Below are 20,295 nucleotides of genomic sequence, written 5' to 3'. Positions count from 1 at the left end.
ATTAATCTACAAATTGGCCAAATATTATGCATAGATTTTAGTGGGCAATCTGACTAGTATCAAGTTCCTTGAAGAGGTTATTATAAACATTCAGGGCAGTATAGTTGATGCTGTTTACATGGACTTCAATAAGGCCTTAGAGAACATCCAACATGGAAGACTGGTCAAAGGTGTCAGAACCCATGAGATCTGAAGTTTGAAAATTAAATCTTAAATAAGCTTGTTAACCAGTGCAAATTAGCAGCATCACCTCCTCTGTGATATACAGATTAATAAGGGTACCCTAAAGCTGGAGGCTTTCTGTACACTTATCAGTGCGTAGCCAAGTTCAGTTTCAATTCAAGCAGTAGATTTGCTGATGACACCACTGACCAAGTTATCAGAAATGATGAGTTAGAATATAGAATGGAGATTATAGATTCTGGCGAGGTGGTGTCAGAACAAGGACCTCATAGTTAATATTGCAAACGACCTCTGCTGGAACTAGCACATCAAGGTAACTGTGAAGAAGGCACACAAATTTTAATAAAATTTGGTATGTCATCAAATACTCTAACAAACTTTTACAGTTGCACTGTGGAAAGTATAATGACAGGTTGCAACACAGCCCCGTTTGGGAAATTAAATGCCCAAGATCTCAGAAGGCAACACACATAGCCAGGTCCATCACAGGCTACAACCTCCCATCCATTCAATGCATTTACACAAGGTGTTCCCTCAATAAAAGGACCACATTATCCTGGTCACAAACTCTTATTGCTGCTACCTTCAGGATATAGGCACAGAAGCACAAGCATCTCTAGGTTCAAGAAGAGTTTCTTTTCAATAGCCATTAGGCTTTTGGATCTTCTCTTGCTACTCTAATCAGTGACTGCTTTCATGCCACAAAAGGATTGCCTGCACAACCGCCAAGTCACTCTTTTTGCACTAGAAGAACTAATCTTTTTTTGTATTTGACTCTTTAATTCAATTACTATCAAAACCACCTTGTCTTTAACTTTCCTGTAAAACTTCTATATCCTAGTCAAACAAAGCACCATTTAAGACTGAATTTAAAAATGGCAGGCAACAAGTATATGGCAGGGCAAGGATGAGAATCAAATTCTCAACTCACGGGAGGAAAGTGAAGCAGGATTTGTTTTTTTTTAAAAAAATAAATCAACTTTAAATAAATTGATACAGACCATTTCACTGGATCTAAAACAAAAAATCTCATTCAAAAGTAGAGCTCATCTTTCATGAACATATTCCACCACACTAACCAATTGTTCTTTCCCCATCATTCCAGAAAAATGCATGCCAGCATTCCTGGAATTAGGTGCATACAAAAACTATTGATCAAGACAAACTTGCTGGATATATAAAGAATTTATTTTAAGCATTTTTGTAGATATTGTTCAATTACTACCAATGTAGTACACAGTTGACCAATTTTAATTGGTTTTGATTTAATACCTGGAGAGAACCTCAAATGATCAGGCCACCATCATCTGCTGAATCCATCCAAGGATAGTTAAACTGTTTTAAAATTAATTGTTTTGAAATTAACAAAATTTCAGGGTCATGCAATCATTTATACTGTTGCAATTAAAGCAAAGTGATGATGTCCAACTTACCTGCTGTGCCCAGTAAGCAACAGTCACTCATGATAATCCAAAAATGCAGAAGTCATATTTAAACATCTGTTCATTAGCACCTCACTTCTCAAAGTCTGTCCACCATCTATAAGCCATAAATGTGATAGAATACTCTCCATTTACCTGGAGGAGTGAAGCTTTAAAAACATTCAAGAATCTTGACACCATCTCGAATGTAGCACATTGCTCGATAGAAACAATCTGAAATCATTCACTCACTCCACTAAAACCACTGCAACAACTTACAACCCACAACCTTAACCAGATAGAAAGGACATGGATAACAAACACAAGGGAATACCACCAGCTGGAAATTTCCCTCCAAGCAACCCACCATTTTGACCTGGAAATAGATAGCTACTCCTTCATTGTTGGTGCATTAAATCCAAGAACTCCCTCCCTAATAACATTCTGGGTTTGTGCACACCTCAAGGACTCCAGCTCATCACTATTGTTTCAAGGGCAATAAAGAATGGTCAATCAAATGCTGGCTTAACGTGCAAAGCCCAGATCCCTTGAATAAATAAAAACAAAGTTTCATTAAATATAACAGCTTTAAAAAAGAACATTTCCAATCGGACCACTGAACACAACTGTTGTTTTCTTGGGTTGTCCCTGAAAATTTAATACGAATCACTTTCACTCATTTTGGCCTGTCTGACAAGGAGGACACAGCACTCACAAGCTGTCAGATGTGGGCCAGCTGGTGTTTTGAATAGGCAGACTCAGGATTTTCAACGGCATCCCAAAGTCCCTACTCCATTTTGATTAGTTAAGGGCTAGGGACACATACAAGGCAGAGGGGGCACTATACTTTTAAGTTGGATTTGAGGAAATAAATTAAGGGCTCAAAATAGTTGATATTGATTTTTCTTGTCCAAAACTTCTATTGCCACTGCAGTTTTTAAAGCCAGGCTAACAGAGTAGACATGGCAAATTAGACTGTAGTCAGTTCACCAATTATTAGTACATATTTTGTACTGAAGTACATAGATAACCTTTACATTTCTTGCTTGAATTATGCAAATTAATCTGTACTAGCTCCTGCAAAGGGGGTTTTGCCATTAGGTCTGTGCTCGCTCTCTGATGAAACAAGAGTGCTGGTTATGACAAGACAATCCTAGAAGCATTTTCAAAGTGGCCTTCTTCCCTCTTCACCAATTGCTTCCATTCCAGAATACAGTGAATTTACTGATCCTGGCAATGCAGGTGTCCAGAGTATCAGTTTGCTTTTCCTCTGGAAAACATTTTAGTCCCAGAGTTGAAGCTCTCCTTGGAAAAAATCTGTAGCTTCCAGGGTTGAGGTACATATACCCAAACAAGAAAGTCTGCAGATGCTAGGGTCAAATAGTACACAAATGTGCTGGAGAAACTCAGCAAGTCACGCAGCGTGCATACGAGGGGCTGAGCCCTTCGCTGGGAATAAATAAGCCATTGAGTTTCTCCAGCACATTTGTGTATTATACACTGTTTATGACAAATTGTTTAATGTATTACAGTGAGCTATTTGATTAATCTGTAGGATCATCACATAAACCTTCCTTCCCTCTATCAACAGACCCTGATGCATCAGAATGCAGCCAAAATACTGAAAGGTTCATCCAACCCTGGCCACTCTCTTCTCCCATCAGAAAAATTATTCAAGTGTGTAAAGGCATGCACCACCAGATTCAAGGACAGTTCCTTTCAAAGTACTGAATGAACTTCACACTCAAAACAACGGCCCACTTACTCTGTTTGAACTGATCTCATTGTACTGTGTTTTACTCTAATGTTTTTGGAGACTTTCTGAATTGCATGCAAAACAAACCTTTTCACTGTGTTTTGGCACAAGTCACAAAGGTGAAATTGAATCTTAGGCAATTTGCGACATTGCCACTCCATCAAGGCAGTTTCTTTCCAATATGCCTTCTATACATCAGATTTCACTCAGCAGTAATGCTGAAGAGTCTGCATTCTAAAATGATAGAGTGATATTCAGATCTTGGAGTGTCCTTGCATTTCAAATCCCTAACTACATATTGAAGGAGGAAAGTTGTTGCTACTCAATCTCTTAACATGAAATGTCTGCTGCATCTTAGCCATTACATGGACTTGACAGTGTTCAGGGTGGCTAAGATAACTGAAGACCAGGAGACACATGGTCATTAACATTCACAGAGCAGTATATTCTGTAAACGCGCACATAGCTACCCACGTGCAGGGAGGCGGAGGTATAGATAGCTTTCCATTATCCTCCCCTTTGAGCCTCCTCGTCTCCCTTCCACTACCTCTCCAACCACTCCTCTTTCTTGCTGCTAGCGCACCATAGTTGGAAGGTCATATATAACAAAATTGCATTACAGTAATTGAAGTCCACTTTCATACTGCACTCCACTATAAATAATTTTCTTCCCTCTCAAAGAGAAAAGAAAAATTGGCACTCAGCTTTCTAGCTTAAAGGGTGAACAAGTGACCTTCTCCCAGGGTCCCTGCCAATTTCACTTTAGCAAGGCACTTACTAACAAGCCAGTACTGACCTATCTGATTGTTCTTGAGTTTTAAACTGAGTTTTTCATCTTGGCAGAGTTTGAGATATTAAACCTACAGTTCTTCAAATTAGGTTTCTAAAGTTACATCAGAATGAAACACAAATTCTATATACCACAGGAAATGTTTCTCATTAAAAATGTAGATTTCAAATTGCTTTTAATATTTCAGATTGCAAATTCTAAACATTTGATGGAACAGTATGAAGGGAGTTTCAAAATTGAACAATGTGCAAAAATGTGCAATTCTGAACGAGACCCAGAATCCAAATCACTCAACATAAATGCAGGACAGAGTACCGAGGTTGCTACACAATCACATTATCAAGTCAAAGGATAACTGAAGAAAAAAAAAGACACCTTGCTCCAAATGAAAGAGACAACTCTTTTTCCCCTCTTGAGGCAAAACAAATATTTCATTCACAAAAAGTGGAGCTGCATTTAAGCTAGACGATGAAATGAATACACGACAAAGATACTATCAAATTTCCCCAACTCAAAGGATAAACTTTGTGAAGAATGACAATTAGGGCCGCAAATGATCACAACACGAAGACAAAAGTTTTTTTTTTAAAAAGTGCATGGCAAGATCATTTAAAAAATGGTTTAGAAACAAATGAAAGAACAGCTCGAAAATTGTTTTACATCCCCCCCCCCACCCCCACACAAATTGAGGATTTCGAAAGATACCGCCTTATTTGCAACCTTGGGAGACTGCAGACACAATCTTTGTGTCTCCAATCCAGTATAACATGTACAATGGAGAAGATGGTGGGGAAGGAGACAAAGTTACAAGCAACAACTACACACATATTTTCAAGATCGGACACTTGCATTTGGTACGATGTCTTCGTCAAAAAAAAACAACCCCTGGACTCTAAAAACGTGAGACTCGCACACACACAACAAAGGAATGAAGCAGCCACCCATTCAACCTGGGATCCATCGTCGGCCCCACTGGCCTCCCTGCCTCTTGGGCAAAGGATTCTCCCTCAACAAAAACAGCGCTTTACCAATAAAGGAAGAAAAAAAAAATTCCAAAGCAGAAATAAATTGCAACCAACCCCGGGCTCTGCAGAAACCTAAAGTCAGATGGGACTCGGTGTTTTGGCAGTGAATGTTAACTTTCCCTAACAAAGTAATGGAGATGCTATTACTCACTGCGCGACGCCTGTTCATTTAAACCCGAGTGGTATTATTATTGTCGGTAATTCTACTAATTGGTACTGTTGATTAGAACCGGAGGGCTGCTCCTGGCACTCAGCGCCTGCCTGCCTGCCTCCTCTCACAACCCGGAGTCACCATGTGTTCCACTGCCCGTCGCTAAGGGACGTCAGCGTCAGGTCAGAGGTCAGGACCGAGGGCAACTTTCACCCCAGATTTCTTTCCAAATTTGAAAAAGAGAGAGAAAGAGAGATACTTTGGGTTGAATTGAATTTTATTTTTAGAATCTCCTAGCTCTTCCTTTCTTTCCCTGATTTGGGGAAATTTGGTCTTTATTGCCATGGGTGACGTCATTTCCTCCTTTGTTGCCCGCCTGCCCTGGGTGCCAACGGGTGGAGGAGACGGCCGTGGGTGACGTCATTTCCTCCTTTGTTGCCCGCCTGCCCTGGGTGCCAACGGGTGAAGGAGACGCCGTGGGTGACGTCATTTCCTCCTTTGTTGCCCGCCTGCCCTGGGTGCCAACGGGTGAAGGAGACGCCGTGGGTGACGTCATTTCCTCCTTTGTTGCCCGCCTGCCCTGGGTGCCAACGGGTGGATGAGATTGGAAAGGATTGGTATTAAAAATTTTTTTTATATTTCTTTGAAGTTAATAGAACTTAAGTTTATTGGAGATTGTGATTCCACCAGATTATGAAAATATATTAGGGGACTATTTGAAAACTTCAATCCCATTTCAGATGTCTTGTCAGAACACAGGCATGATGTCCCAGACAACCCTGAGATTCTTTCTTCTGCCGCTTGTACTGCAAAAAACTGTAGTCAGCGCACACGTGTAAACAAGTAAAGAAATCTAAACCAGCAATACCGAGTGAAAAAACAATCAATAAAGTGCAAAATTAGGAGTCCCTGATTGAGTTTGTTGTTGAGGAGCCTGAGAGTGGAGGGGAAGCAGCTGTTCCTGAACCTCGTGGGTGCGACACTTGCGGCACCTTGACCTCTTTCCTGATGGCAGCAGCGAGAACAGAGGGTGCGCTGAGCGGGGTGGAGACTTGATGGTTGTTCTTGCGCTCCAATGGCGGCTTTCCCTGTAGATGTTCTCAACGGTTGGGAGGGTTTTGCCTGCGATGTCCTGGGTTGTGTCCAGGGCTTTACGCTCAGGGGTATTGGTGTTCCCATACCAGACTGAGGTGCACTTTCCACCACATATCTGTAGAAATTTGTCAGGATTTCTGGTGTCATACTAAACCTCTGCAAACTCCTGAGGAAATCGAGGCGCTGTCATGTGTGTTGGGTCCAGGAAAGATCTCAGATTTGTCCTACACATGCTAGATTTTATGGAATATTTCCCATTGTATGGCATGTGATGGGTGACCACTTAAGTCCATTTTTACATTGCTTATTTTACCAACAAAACCAAATTGAAACTGAGCACTTATGCAAATAATCAGTTTAAGATGTTGAAATATGTAAAATTCAGTGTTTCAATTATTTTCTGCCACATTGCTGGTAAATGACAAGTTCATACTTGTCCTGCTGCCAATTGTTGCTGTTAAGTGATCAGCTGGAGATGTATGATGTGATGAACAATTGTATTTTCATAATGTTATTTGCATTTTTTGAGTATTCTGAAATAATTAATAGCCGAAAGTTGTTAACAAAAATGCAGTGTGTTTGCCTTGGTTTGGTAACACTATTTTAATATCCAGGCAGGTTGATATACTGAGAGAAAAACTTTAATTTAGTTCTGATATCTGTATTTTCAATTAATATAGTTTTGCAATAAAAGGATTAGTAATCCAATTTGTGACAGATTGGCTAACTTTACTAACAGAATCAGAATTTATTGTCATGAAAATGTCATGAAAATCAATGTATTGTGAAAAAATATTTCTATAAACAACATTTCAAAATAAATTTAAAAAGTGCAAATAAAAGTGTATTTGAGTTAGTCATGCAGAATGCCTGATTAAGTCCAAGGTCTGAATACCTATTCTCAGTTGATGTTGTCGGTTGCTGAGTTGCGTAGTTTTTCAAATAAAATATGAATCCAACATTTCAGACACTTTCAGTGTCACCTCTTGGTTTCCATGAAGGAAGAGATTATAATCTAAATATTTGTACAGATTTGTGGTTTTTTTCATTCACTTAAAAGTTTGGGCATGGCTATCAAACCCAATATTTATTCCCAAAAGGATGATTGAGCAATTGGAGATGGCATACAGCGCCCATGCCCTTTGGTATGAAGTGGAGTTTTCACATTCTCCCTGTGACTATGTTGGTTTTCCCCAGGTTCCCCTCCATATCCTTAAGATGTGTTGGTTTATCAGTTAGTGTCACTGGGAGTTAGGTGAATGGATTTGGAGGAGTCAATGCACGTGCAAGATGAGTTACAAGGAAATAAGCAAGGATTGAGAATTGAATGGCAATCTTTGTCAAAAGGAGAAATGTGTAATTTCTCTTGAGAAGGCACTGTTACATTGCTCATCAGATAAGGGACCTGTTTGTGATGTTTTGCAATTTTCTTGAGTAAAATTAGATCTAACAAGGATGAAGGAAGTACTACAACTTTTCAAGTCAGGATTATGTGGAATTTGGAGTGGCAGCATTTCCTTGTCTCTGCTTTTGGGAGGTGTTACAAGATTGGGAATAGCTATCAAAGAACTATGATGCTTTTATGATTCTTCTTATCGTGACTGTACTTTGAAAAAGCAGTAGCTGAGATGTGAGGATTTTGTTGTAAAAATCATGCATTGCTGGACTGAGGAAACTGATGACATCCTATGTAACTGCTTTGAGTCAGTAGACTGGTCCGTAATCAAGGTCTCCACAACCAACCTGAATGAATACCCTCCCCTCACTGCTTTCATCAGTAAATGTGTAGAACTGAACAATCCATGGGCTCCCCAAACATAAACCATGGCTGAACTGTCAGATGGACTCTCTACTGAAGGCATTCAAGTCAGGAGACCCAGGCCAATACAAGAAAGTCAGGTATGACCTATTGCTAGCTCTTCAGTGATTCCAAGAGGCAGCACGGAACCAGACTTGAGTCCCAGATGAACCCACGGACACCAGATACATACGTTTGGCAGAACAGGTATTGTAGCCTATAAACAAAATTGGACAGATTAGCAAATGACAGCACATTGCTCCAGGATGAGTTTGGATTCTACATTTGATTTGAGTAGAAGGCCATTGATCCAGTAGGTCCTTTTATACTGCAAAGCTGCTGTATTCCCGTAGACATGACCCGTCTTAGGAAGCTGACTTTGCGTTCACATAGAACTGAAAAAGCCGGCTCCATGAGTCAAATATGCTCCACTGCTGAGACTACCTTCCTTGGAGGATCGAAGACTGGTAAGTCTAGACCACCTTTTTTTATGCATAGAACTTGAAAGGCAGATAAAACCTGGCTTTTCAGCTGTAAAGAGATGCACCTCTTCTACTTTGAACCCATCCACGCCCATGGTTGTAGATGTTAGAGTGGCCAACTTGAGAGAGGGCACGCAGAAAGTGACTGGCCAGATAGAGCTCTTGGAGGTGTCCTCTGTGTCTACACAGACTAACTGACAGGAGATTTCACATAAGAACATAAGAAATTGAAGCAGGATTAGGCCATCCAGCCCTTCGAGCCTGCTCTGCCATTTCATGTGATCGTGGCTGATCTGATGATAGGCTCATCTTCACCTACCAGTCTTTTCCCCATATCCCCCAATTCCCCTACTGTATAGAAATCTGCCCAAACTTGTCTTAAATGTATTTACTGAGGACTCCTCCACTACTTCAATGGGTAGCAAATTCACCACCCTCTGGGTAAAGCAGTTCCTCCTTATCTCTGTCCTAAATTTACCACCTTAAATTTTGAGGCTTAGTTCTTGTCTCCCCACCAATGTGAACAAATTATCTGCCTCTATCGTATCTATGCCTTTCATCATTTTATGTGTTTCTTTAAGATCCCCTCTCATTCATCTAATTTCCAGAGACTCTAATCCCTCCTCATAGCCCAACCCCTTCATCCTTGGAATCAATCTGGTGAACCTCCTCCAAAGCCTTTCTCAAGTAGGGAGACCAGAAATGCACACAGTATGCCAGATGTGACTGTATAGTTGCAGCATAACCTCCCTGCTCTTAAATTCAATCCCTCCAACATTCCATTTGCCTTTTTGATAGTCTGCTGCACCTGCAACCCAACCTTTTGCAGGTCTCTCTGCACATCAACATGCTGCAATCGCTTTCCATTTAAATAAAATTCTTATATCTTCCATTTTTCCTTCCTCACATTTGCCAGTTTTGTATTCCATCTGCCAGACACTTGTCCATTCACTTAACCTATTTTTATCTCTGCAGACTCTCCATATCCTCTACACAATTTGCTTTTCCATTCAATGTAGTGTAATCTTTAGTTACAGACATCTTCTATCTCTCTTTCCAACAAGCTGAAAATATCCACCTGCTTCAGAAGGCCACTATCATCTCACTGCTGAAGAAGAATGTCATGATAGGCCTAATTGGCTACTGGAGTTAAATAAGAAAATCTACTGATGTTGGAGGCTAATGCAATGCAGAAAAATGCTGGAGAAACTCAGCAGGTCATGCAATGTCCATAGGAAGTCAAAGGCAATCGATGTTTCGGGCCTGAGCCCTTCATCAGCGATCTGGAAAAACTGATGGATGGCTGAATAAAAAGATGGGAAGTAGAGGAGAGGAGGGAGAAAGGGAGAGAAGCACAAGCTAACAAATATGAGATAATAAATAGATATAAATGGGAAGGGCAGAAGAGAAAGAAGCTGAAAAGTGATGGGGGAGAGGGTGGAAAAGGGTAGCTCACTGATAGGAGAAAGAAGTGGGTAGAGAGTTGAATGAAAGGAGACAAGAAGGATAGGGAGAGAGTTCAGGGGAGGGGGGTTAATGGAAATTGAAGGTCGATATTAATGGCATCTGCTTGGAGACTGCTGAGACAGTGTGGTTCTTCCAATTTGTGTGTGGCCTCAGTTTAGCAGTACATGAGGCTGTGGACAGACATGTAAGTATGGAAATTGTTTATGGAATTAAATAATTACTGTCTTGTAGCTCTGAAATGCTTCGAGTGGTTGGTCATGGCTCAAATTGACTCCAGACTACCAGCTACCCTTGGCCTACTCAAGTTCACATATCACTGAAGCAGGTCCACAGCAGAAGGAATCTCCTTGGCCCTATTCTCAGCCTTGGAGCAGCTGCATAACAAGGACACTGCATTGAACTTTGCAACTTTTAATGTTCAGGGATTGATTAATCTAATTAAGCATAAACAAGTATTGGCTTACATGAAGAAAATGAAAGTTGATATTGCCGTTTTGCAAGAGACACATTTGACTGAAAAAGAACATTTGAAATTGAAGAGAGAGTGGGTTAGTCATGTGTTTTCTTCTTTTAATTCTAAGGCAAGAGATGTAGCGATTTTAATTCATAAGAAATTACCGTTTGAATTGGAATAATTTGAAGGAAATGCAGGGAGGGTTCTGATGGTGAATTGTAAAATTTTTGTTGAATCATGGACCTTATTAAATATTTACACACCTAATGTAGACGATGAACAGTTCATGTGGGAGGATTTTTTTACTGTTAAATCAGGCCAATGAAAATATTTTGATTGGGGGAGATTTTAACTGTTTTTTAGATCCTTTATTGGATAGATCTCCAAAAAGAATAAGGAAATCAAAGACGGCAATACAAATAGGAGCTCTGATGAAAGATTTGAATTGAGTTGATATTTGGAGGAGAGTAAATCCTACAGAGAAAGAGCTTTCATTCATCTGGACATGATTCATTTTCTAGAATATTTTTTTTTGGTATTGGCACATTTACAAGGTGGAGTACTACAAGCTGAATATAAAAGTCGGGTTATATCGGATCACTCTATGTTGTTTTTCTCCTGTGCAAGTCCAGAAGTGGTGCAATTGTCTTATAGATGGAGGTTTAATACAATGTTACTGAGGAAGCCAGAGATTATTACTTTTGTTAAGGAACAGATTGCTTTATTCTTGGCTGAGAATATTAATTCAGTAAGTAGTAATTTTGTGTTGTGGGATGCTTTGAAATTTGCATGGGCAAATTATCAATTACACTACGAAAGTTACAAAAAAACAATATGTGGTGGAAAGTTTCACATTGGAGAAACAAATTACTGAGTTGGAAAAGGAATTTCAGAAAGATATTACAGAAGATAAAAAAAAGCTGCTTTAACGAAGTTGAAATTACATTATAATACATTACACACTTTCCAGTATGAACGTTTAATTCACTGATCTAAGCAACGTTATTATGAACTGGGTGAGAGAGCTCATAAGGTATTAGCATGGCAATTAAAAATGGAACAGACATCGTGAATTATTAATGCAATGGTTACCTATAAACCTCAGGAAATTAATGATCATTAATTTCATTTTATCAAAAATTATGTACTTCTGAGGGAAAGCAGGACGTTGGTTCTATTGAATCTTATTTATCTAAATTAAAATTACCTGTTTTAGAGGAGGAGGAGGTTAAGGAATTGGAAGCTCCATTTACAGATTTTGAGATTGAAGAAGATATACAGGAGATGCCGAATGGAAAGTCGCTAGGGGATGACGGATTTTCAGCTGAATTTTATAAAATATTTTATGAAGATTTATCTTCTGTATTTGGAGATGTATTGTAGCAAATAACTGAGGATCAGTTGTTACCGGAACCTTGTTTTACAGTCAGCAGCAGCAGCTGGGACTGGAACAGGACAAGCTGGCAAGCTTGTGGAAAACCCCATATGCAAGAGGAGAGAACTGGCTGTCTAATGTTTCACTTGTAATAAGGGAAACCGAAAGGAACTCTGTGGTGACCTGAAAAAAAGAGATTATCATCTGGAGAACCCTGATGGGTTAAGTTTCTTTGGCAAGACACTGAAGTGGCTGGTTACAAGGAATCAATTGTGGGTGTCCAGCGAACAACAAATCTCTCTCTCTGAAAACCAACAAGAACCTTCCTGAGCAGTAACCATTTACCTTTCAAGCACAAAAGCCTGGTGAACTTCATAAATGTTAAATTCAGTGCACAGTATAAGAATTGCCTGCAACCAGTGAATTTGGAGGAATGAGAAGTGAGATTGCACTGTGAATCAAAGAACCTTTCTAAACTTACACACACATTACATACACGTGCGTTTAGAATTAGAGGGGTGTTAAGTTAGATTAGTTAAGTTAAATTAATAGTGATAAGATAAAGTTTGATCCTGTTTAAAGATAATTAAAAGCAACTTTGGTTTAAGTTCCCATTTGTCCTGGTGAATAACAATTGCTGCTGGATTTTTGGGTCCTCTGGGCTCATAACAAGAATCTGATATTTTAAAAAAACAGTCATGAGGTGGCATCTGTTAGGAGAAAGATATAAAATAGCTAGAACCATGTGCTATGTTATACTACCTATAGTACCTCTGCCAAAGGTGCTCTGTGGCTAGTAAGGGATTACTTAAGGTGGTATGTGAGTGGAAATAAAGGTTGAGAACCACTGTATGAGATAGTTCCAGCATTCTCTTCTAGATCATATTTTCTGAATCTGCTGAATGGTGAATCTCAGATTTAGCTGCCTTTTCCTTTTTTCCATCTTTGCTTCTCTGTATCTATGTATGCAGCTGTGAATTCCTTCTTCAGATGTTAAAACTGATTAAACATCTTTGCAGTATAATGCAAGTCTAATAATTTTTGCTTTTATCCATACTAAGCATGTGGGTTCTGATGGTAAAAGCCAGACATGATGGTGCTTTTTATAATGATTTGCAGTTGGTCTTTGTAGTGGTTTGAGAGCAATTTGGAATGAGTCTTGTCAGTGTGAGATGTAGTCATGTCAAGGGAAATGATGCAAGTATAGTAAGATTCATCCTCTGAGCAAAGAGCAAAAGTTGGCTACCTTTGGTCCCTCAAACTTGCTCTGCTATTTCAGATTTATATCATGTTATACTTGATCTGATTGCCACCACATTTTTGGCTGTGTGGTAATCTTTTGCACCCTTGTTGATCGTATCAATACACTATATTCTGAGTTAAAGCTATTGAGATTGCTTCCACTGTGGATTGAAGAAGAGTTTCATATCCTATCAGAGAGAAAAATAAACCTTTGTCCGATAACAAGACTTATTTAAGCAATAGTTTGTAGATCTCGTCGAAAGAACCAAAGACTTGTTGATCCAAACCAAGGCTTTTATTAACTAAAAGACTGGAGCATATCACATGTAGGTCGACCAGTCCAGAACGACCTGGTCTGGCTAGGAGCAATCCTTTAAGATCTGCCAGTAGGCATGGCTACGCTCTCAGCCAATCACAGTCATCCTACACTACCGTCTGTACATAGACACATTGGTACCATCACATAGTTCCACTTCAAAAACTGTGCATCCCTGTAAAAATGGGGAAGGCAGCTTGAACAATACTAATGAGGGAAATCAAGAATAACATTTAAACCAAAGAAGAACCATATAAATGAGCTTTGAAGAGCATCAAATGCAAGGACTGTGAGAAATTTAGAATTCAGTAAAGGAAGACAAAGGATTTCATCAGAAAGGGTAACTTGGAGGCAACATAAAAACAGGCTGCAAAAACTTTTATGGGTAATGTAAAGAGAAAGAGATTAGTTAAATCAAAAAATAGAAATTAGGGTAGTATTTAAAAAGTGCTCAGATAATACCAACCTCACAGGTCATAGGAGGAAAAGAAGCTTCAGTAAATTTCAGTAAAAAGTTTGCTAAATTGGATATTTTCATTTTGGGGCTATCAGGATTAAGGAAGATTTACTTCCTTTTTTTGGTTCTGCATTGCCTAATGTGAGAACAGTGAATTCTTTCACAGATGGTTGATAGGTGAGATGCTATGTTCCTTCCACCACCTCTATTTGCTCCCAATGTATGGACTCAAGGTTCTCAATACCATCCCACATACTCTTTTTTCCCATTCTTAGCTACTGGAGATCCTGTGGAGTCGTTGGGAATGTTACATCCATCAAGAAGACTTTGAGAACATTCCATATGATCGCTTCCTGTGAAAGAACTCAAAATAGAGCGAGTTTTGGGAGTCTATCCAACCACATGCCCTTCTCAATATAGTCAGTCTCAATACTAGTCTCATAAATGGTTCCATTCCATTATTGGCACTTGATGCTAAATTTTGAATGTAACATGCATGGAATTCTTTAATTTTGTCTACTGTAAGGAAGACAGAGAGTCGCCATTTTGTCCAGTACCCCGCGATGAGGCCCCAGCAAGGAATGAAATCGCAACTCCTGGTTTACAAGATCAGTGCTCTAACCACCGAGCTTGGAGTTGTCATAAATCTTTTATAGCCTGTATGTCATAATAGAAAATATATCGGAATATGTCATTTATGTGCTGGCACCTTAACAAAAATATCCTATTGGATCAGTAGTGCAATAACTCATTTCTACCCCTAAACCTCTGTAACTGTTTTCCTTATCAGGATGTTTTGCATTTGTTTGCAAACTTTGGATTAAATTGAAAACTTCTTGTGAGCTGGTTTCAATTATCGTTCAGTACATGCTGGACCACAACAACTAAGAAAATAAAATCTCTTCATTGCTTATTTTTGAGAAATGTCTTAAAAAGCTTTTATAGATTGAATTACATATTCGAACAGTGACTGTTATTAAAGGGTAACAGCAGTTGCTCTTGTTCCCAGGGAGTTGAATCATCACTTCTCCTTAGTTAGCAGTGGGAAGAATAATGGTCAGCACACCAGGAGACCTTAGTACTCCTTTGAACAACGCCTTAGCAAGTTTAATATAAGAATAGAAAGCAGGCCTTAATCTCACAGCTCAGCTCTCGGCTCTACATTGGAACTTCAATCCAAGTTATTAACCATGTGTTCAAAACACAAAGTGGGGTTTGAACTACAATATTCTATTTTGAGGCAAGATTCCTACCAACTAAGCTGAAAATCCAAAATAATGCTGTATAGCATTTACTTAGAAAATAAATAGTAAAGAAAAAAGTAAATTTGAGTGCATCTGGGACAGATTAAAATAACGGAAATCTATCTGGAAAGGGAACAAAGAAAAGTTATGTGATAAGTTGTGTCAAATAGCGCAAGACAAAATGTCATGCAGGAAGCAGATTTACAGATGCAAGTAACATGCACAGCCACATCTTAGATATTGAAAACTTGAGATCAAACAAAAATAAGCACAGCGTAGGAGATGTGTACCTAATTTGAGTTTCTTTCTCAAATCTTTTATACAGTTTCTTCAAACTATGATGTCTCTGTGGAAATCCATTGGCCTGTGTGTGTTCCTGCTCATTTATTATTCATTTTAAATTTTATTCAATATTTTCTTTAGCTGCAGTTTGATATATTCTTTGGTCTTTGCTCCATTCATTTTTTTAATGCCTTTTTTGTTTAGATTTTGCAATAGGTAGATCCTTCATGGAATAACAATATGATATGCTCAGCAAGTTGAATGTTCCACACTTTATGGTTGTCATATATTTCTATGTAATTAAAAGCTTTATCTAAACATAAATTGTGACCCATCTTTAACCAGTTCAAATAGTTTACTCAAATATAGAGCAACAGTGAAAGGGAATGCTGTCCTCTTCATTTGCTTAGATAATACCTAACAAATTTGATAGCAAGAAAATTGCAGTCTGCTTGATTGGCACATCGTCTACCATCCTGAACATTTATCCTCTTTCACTGGTGGATTGAGAATACATTGTGCACCTTCGATAAAATGCTCAATGCATCTTTCAAAAACTTGTTTGAGGGAATCTCCAAACCTGTGGTTCATCATTCAGAAGGCTAAGGGATTTGACAATGTCCCTTCAAATCAGAACTGGTTTGACAACCTGGTCATGTGATTGCAAATTGTCTAGTCTTGAAAAAGAAAAGAGAAAAACAGGTTTTACCAGAAGCATGTATTCGAACAGTGGAATTTAAGGAGAGCAGAGGTGCCAAACCTGGTAAGAAGGTCATGGATGTTTTCAAGCCTTTTGTGTCAGAGGGCTTTGTCTCAGTAAAGGAGGGAGAACCACAGGTTCCAGTTAAAATTCTTAGAGATACTGGGGCTGCTCAGTCATTGTTGTTGGGAAGTGTTTTAACTGTGGATCAAAGGACTGACACAGGGGAGACAACTTTGATTAAAGGTGTTGGAGGTGAGGTAGAGTCAATATCGCTTCACAAGGTTGTGCTGAATTCAAAATTAGTCAAAGGGCCTGTTGTAGTAGGAATAATTCCATAGTTGCCCATGCAGGGTGTCTCGTTTTTGTTGGGGAATAATTTGGCAGAGGATAAAGTTGTGTCAGTTTTCAGATGGACAAATCGGCCTAGTAAGGATGTGGTTCGAGAGGATGGTGAGATATTATTCTGCATGTGCGGTAACTAGGTCTGTGACTAAGGAAATGATGACAGTTGAAGAAGATCCAGTTAATAGAGATTTGCCCTGTACTTCTGGAGTACTTTTGAAAGAGCAGGGTCAATGTGAGAGTTAAGGATTTCTCTTTGTCAAGGAAAGAGTTAATTGAGCAACAGAAAATAGATGCAGATCCTGTTTGCTTAAGGGAGAAAGCAGTAACTGAACAGGAGATTAAAGAACTGGCTTGTGGATATGACTTGGAGGGTGAATTGTTAATTAAACTTTATGAGAATAAGGGTAGTGGAGAACAATCTGTATCAGAGGTGTTGGCTATTGACAGAGTGGAAGAAGTGGTGGATCATCAGATTATGGAAACAGAATCTTGTGGGGGTAACCTTAACGAAACCATGTGCACCTGTCGAACTCAACAATTTTGGAAAATTTGGAAAAGTTAGGCCATCTTAAATTACAAGAGCAGATGCAGTTGAAAGAATTACTTTTGAAAAACACAAATTTGTTCCCTGATGTTCCAAAAAGAACATCAGTGATTTACCATGTAGATGTAGATGTTGGAGAAGCAAATCCCATGAAACAGCACCCATATAGAATAAACATTCAAAAGCGTAAACTCATGGATCAGGAGGTGGAATGTATGTTAAGGAATGACATTATTAGACCTTCGAACTCCGAATGGAGTTCTTGTATTCTGGTACCAAAACCAGATAGAACTGTTAGGTTCTGTACGGATTATAGGAAAGTTAATTCAATAACTAAAACAGATGCTTATCCTATTTTGAGAATAGATGACTATATTGATAAAATTGGAAAAGCTAAATTTCTTACTAAGTTGGATTTGTTGAAGGGTTACTGGTGTGTGCCTTTAACTGAGAGAGGAAAGAATATTTCAGCTTTTGTAACTCCATCCGGTTTATACGAGTATAATGTGTTACCTTTTGGCATGAAAAATGCCCCTGCAACATTCCAAAGGATGATTAATTCAGTAATCCAAGGGTTAACTCATACAGATGCTTATATTGATGACTTGGTCACAAAAGTGACACATGGGAAGAACATCTAAGGCAATTGGACAAATTGTTTGCAAAATTATCCAAAGCAAACTTAACTGTTAATTTAGCAAAGAGTCAATTTGCAAATGCGACAGTAACATACTTGGGTTATGTAGTTGGCCATGGCAAAGATGCACCTATTCAAGCTAAGATTGAATGCAATTTCTGAGTTTCCTACTCCCAATGGCAAGAATGTAGTGAGAAGATTTTTAGGAATGGCAGGATATTATAGGAAATTTTGCAGAAATTTTGCTCAGGTTGCTCTTCCTTTATCCAATCTTTTGAAGAAAAGGGAGAATTTTTTGTGGACTAAAGATTGTCAGGCAGCATTAGAAAATTTAAAGGAGATGCTATGCCATTGCCCTGTGTTAAAATCTCCTGATTTTGACAGACCATTTTCTTTAGCAGTGGACGCCAGTGAGGGATCAGCAGGTGCAGTTTTATTGCAAAAGCATAATGAAATTGACCATCCAGTTGCCTGCTTTTCAAAACATTTCATGTTCATCAAAAGAACTATTCCACTATTGAAAAAGAACTGTTAGCTATCACGTTTGGCCTGCAGAATTTTGATGTATATCTTGGTAACTCTCATGAACTAATTGTTATATTCGCTCACCACAATCCTCTGGTGATTTTGAATAAAATGAAGAAAAAAACAGAAGATTGTTAAACTGGAGCTTGATATTACAAGAATATGATCTGCAAATTAATCATATCAGAGTTGTAAATCATTTGATTGCCGATTGTTTGTCAATATGTTAAAATTGATCATTTATAGAAATACTCTCAAAATTGGGTTACTGTATTATAGCATGTTATATATTGTGTATTGTTATCTCTAGTGATTTTAAGACAGTTTAGTTATAACTGAATTTTAACTCAAGAGTTAAAATTCCCATTAAAAGGGGGAAGTGTGACAGAATATTTAGAGGTGGCTTGGGAGGAATTGTTAGAGCAGCTTGCACACACACATTTTTAAAACACTGAATATTTGCAGGACTTTTGCAGAATGCTTTTTGCAGGAGGCAACAAAGTATTGACAGCAGCTTGCCTGGGAGAGAATGTGATCTTTGCAGGCAGAGGAGAACAGTTTTTCTCTCAGAGAGGGAGGGTGTGAAACAGAGAGAAGACGCAGAAATCAGTTCCTGATGGACAAGCTGGCAAAATTTGGAAGGCTGCCTTGTCAACAGAGAAGACTGGTGGTCTGAAAGGTGACCTGAAAGAAAGAGGATCACCTGGAGAACCCTGAAGGGGGCAAGTTTCGTCAGCAAGACTGATTGAGAAGGAATCAGTTGCGGATGTCCTGAAAAAGGAATCTCTCTCTGAAAACCAGCAAGAACCCTCCTGAGTGGTAACCATTTGCCTGTTAAGCACCAAAGACTGGTGAACTTTATTAATGCTAACTTCTGTGCACAGTAGAAGAATTACCTGAAACCAGTGAGATTGAACTGTGATTCAAAGAACTTTTTAAATCTTAAATATACATTACACACATCTGCGCTTAGTATTAGAGGGGGGAATTAGGTAGTTAGGTAGGTTAGTAATAAGTTAAAGTTCAATTCTGTTTTATTGTTCAAATATAATTAAAAACAACTTTTGTTTAAGTAAGTCTGTGTTGTGGTGCATATCTATTGCTGCTGGTTTTGGGGGTCCTCTTGGACTCTGTAACACCCTTCAAATTGGAAACTATTCCGACTTGCATATACATTATTAGTGAAAATAATGGAATAAGGCTCAATGCACAATTCACCACCACCTTTCAGTGCAGACTAGATGGGGCAAAGGTCCTGTTTCTGTGCTATAGTGTTTTATAGCTCTGTCTCAAGTGCAACACTGGACAGTGAATATTTTGCTTCCTGAACACGTTTGGGTGTATTTTATGGATATTTGCCTGCTGATCATGAAAATCAACTCAGATTTTTCCAATCTCATTCTATTTTTAAGATATAACCTTTTTTTTGTGATTTCCTGTAATATTTTAATATTTTAAATCTATTAGTATTAGCCTGGGCATGCCCTCAGTGCAGCTGCTATGCAAATGTTGTATTTGACCTGGCATACTTTGTCAGGATAGATGCAGACAGGCTATAAAAGCATTTATTGTCTTCAGAAGATTCAATGCAGCAGAAATGTCTTGTCAATGTCGCAACAGCTGCGATGCATTCTGTTACATTCTGAGCACCAAACTACATACAGCTGATTGACAACATGGTTCAAGCATACAATGACATGCAACATGTCACTGAAAATTCATTTATTACATTCGCACATGGACATTCTTCCCCGCTCATCTCGGTGCAGTCATCAACAAAAAGTTTCACCAGGACATTGTGACCATAGAAAAGCAGGATCAGGGCAACTGGAATCCAACTATTGTTGGACACTGACACAAGAGGCATCAGATGCTGAGAACAAATGAAAATCTGCAGCAAAAATTGTGTCAGTATCATTATATAATTAAACATGCTAAATTCAATAAAAGTTATTTCAATGTTTCTTTAACTTCCTACAGATTCAGCAAATTTGAAATTACCT

At 38.7% G+C, this 20,295-nt stretch overlaps 1 protein-coding gene and 1 long non-coding RNA gene across 6 annotated transcripts in view; one reads left to right on the top strand and one right to left on the bottom strand.

The window, feature by feature from the left end:
* The window catches only part of LOC138755756 (protein tyrosine phosphatase type IVA 3-like), a 105,677-nt gene extending 100,180 nt beyond the window's left edge, over positions 1-5,497 (bottom strand). For 3 of the 4 annotated variants that reach the window (XM_069922308.1, XM_069922310.1, XM_069922307.1), the window contains exon 1: positions 5,327-5,497. The gene's annotated coding sequence lies outside the window, so the exon portion shown is untranslated. Of the gene's footprint in view, positions 1-5,229; positions 5,249-5,326 lie in introns of those variants that run through there. The other variant, XM_069922312.1, reaches the window with a different exon arrangement.
* The window catches only part of LOC138755757 (uncharacterized), a 141,473-nt gene continuing 125,187 nt past the window's right edge, over positions 4,010-20,295 (top strand). The window contains exon 1 of one of the 2 annotated variants that reach the window (XR_011352548.1): positions 4,010-5,943. This is a non-coding gene — a long non-coding RNA (uncharacterized lncRNA). The remainder of the gene's footprint in view (positions 5,944-20,295) is intronic. The other variant, XR_011352547.1, reaches the window with a different exon arrangement.

Source organism: Narcine bancroftii, chromosome 2, assembly GCF_036971445.1.
Source record: "Narcine bancroftii isolate sNarBan1 chromosome 2, sNarBan1.hap1, whole genome shotgun sequence".
NCBI lineage: Eukaryota > Metazoa > Chordata > Chondrichthyes > Torpediniformes > Narcinidae > Narcine > Narcine bancroftii.
The sequence above is the reverse complement of the archived record's forward strand: the minus strand, read 5'-3'. Positions and strand labels throughout refer to the sequence as shown.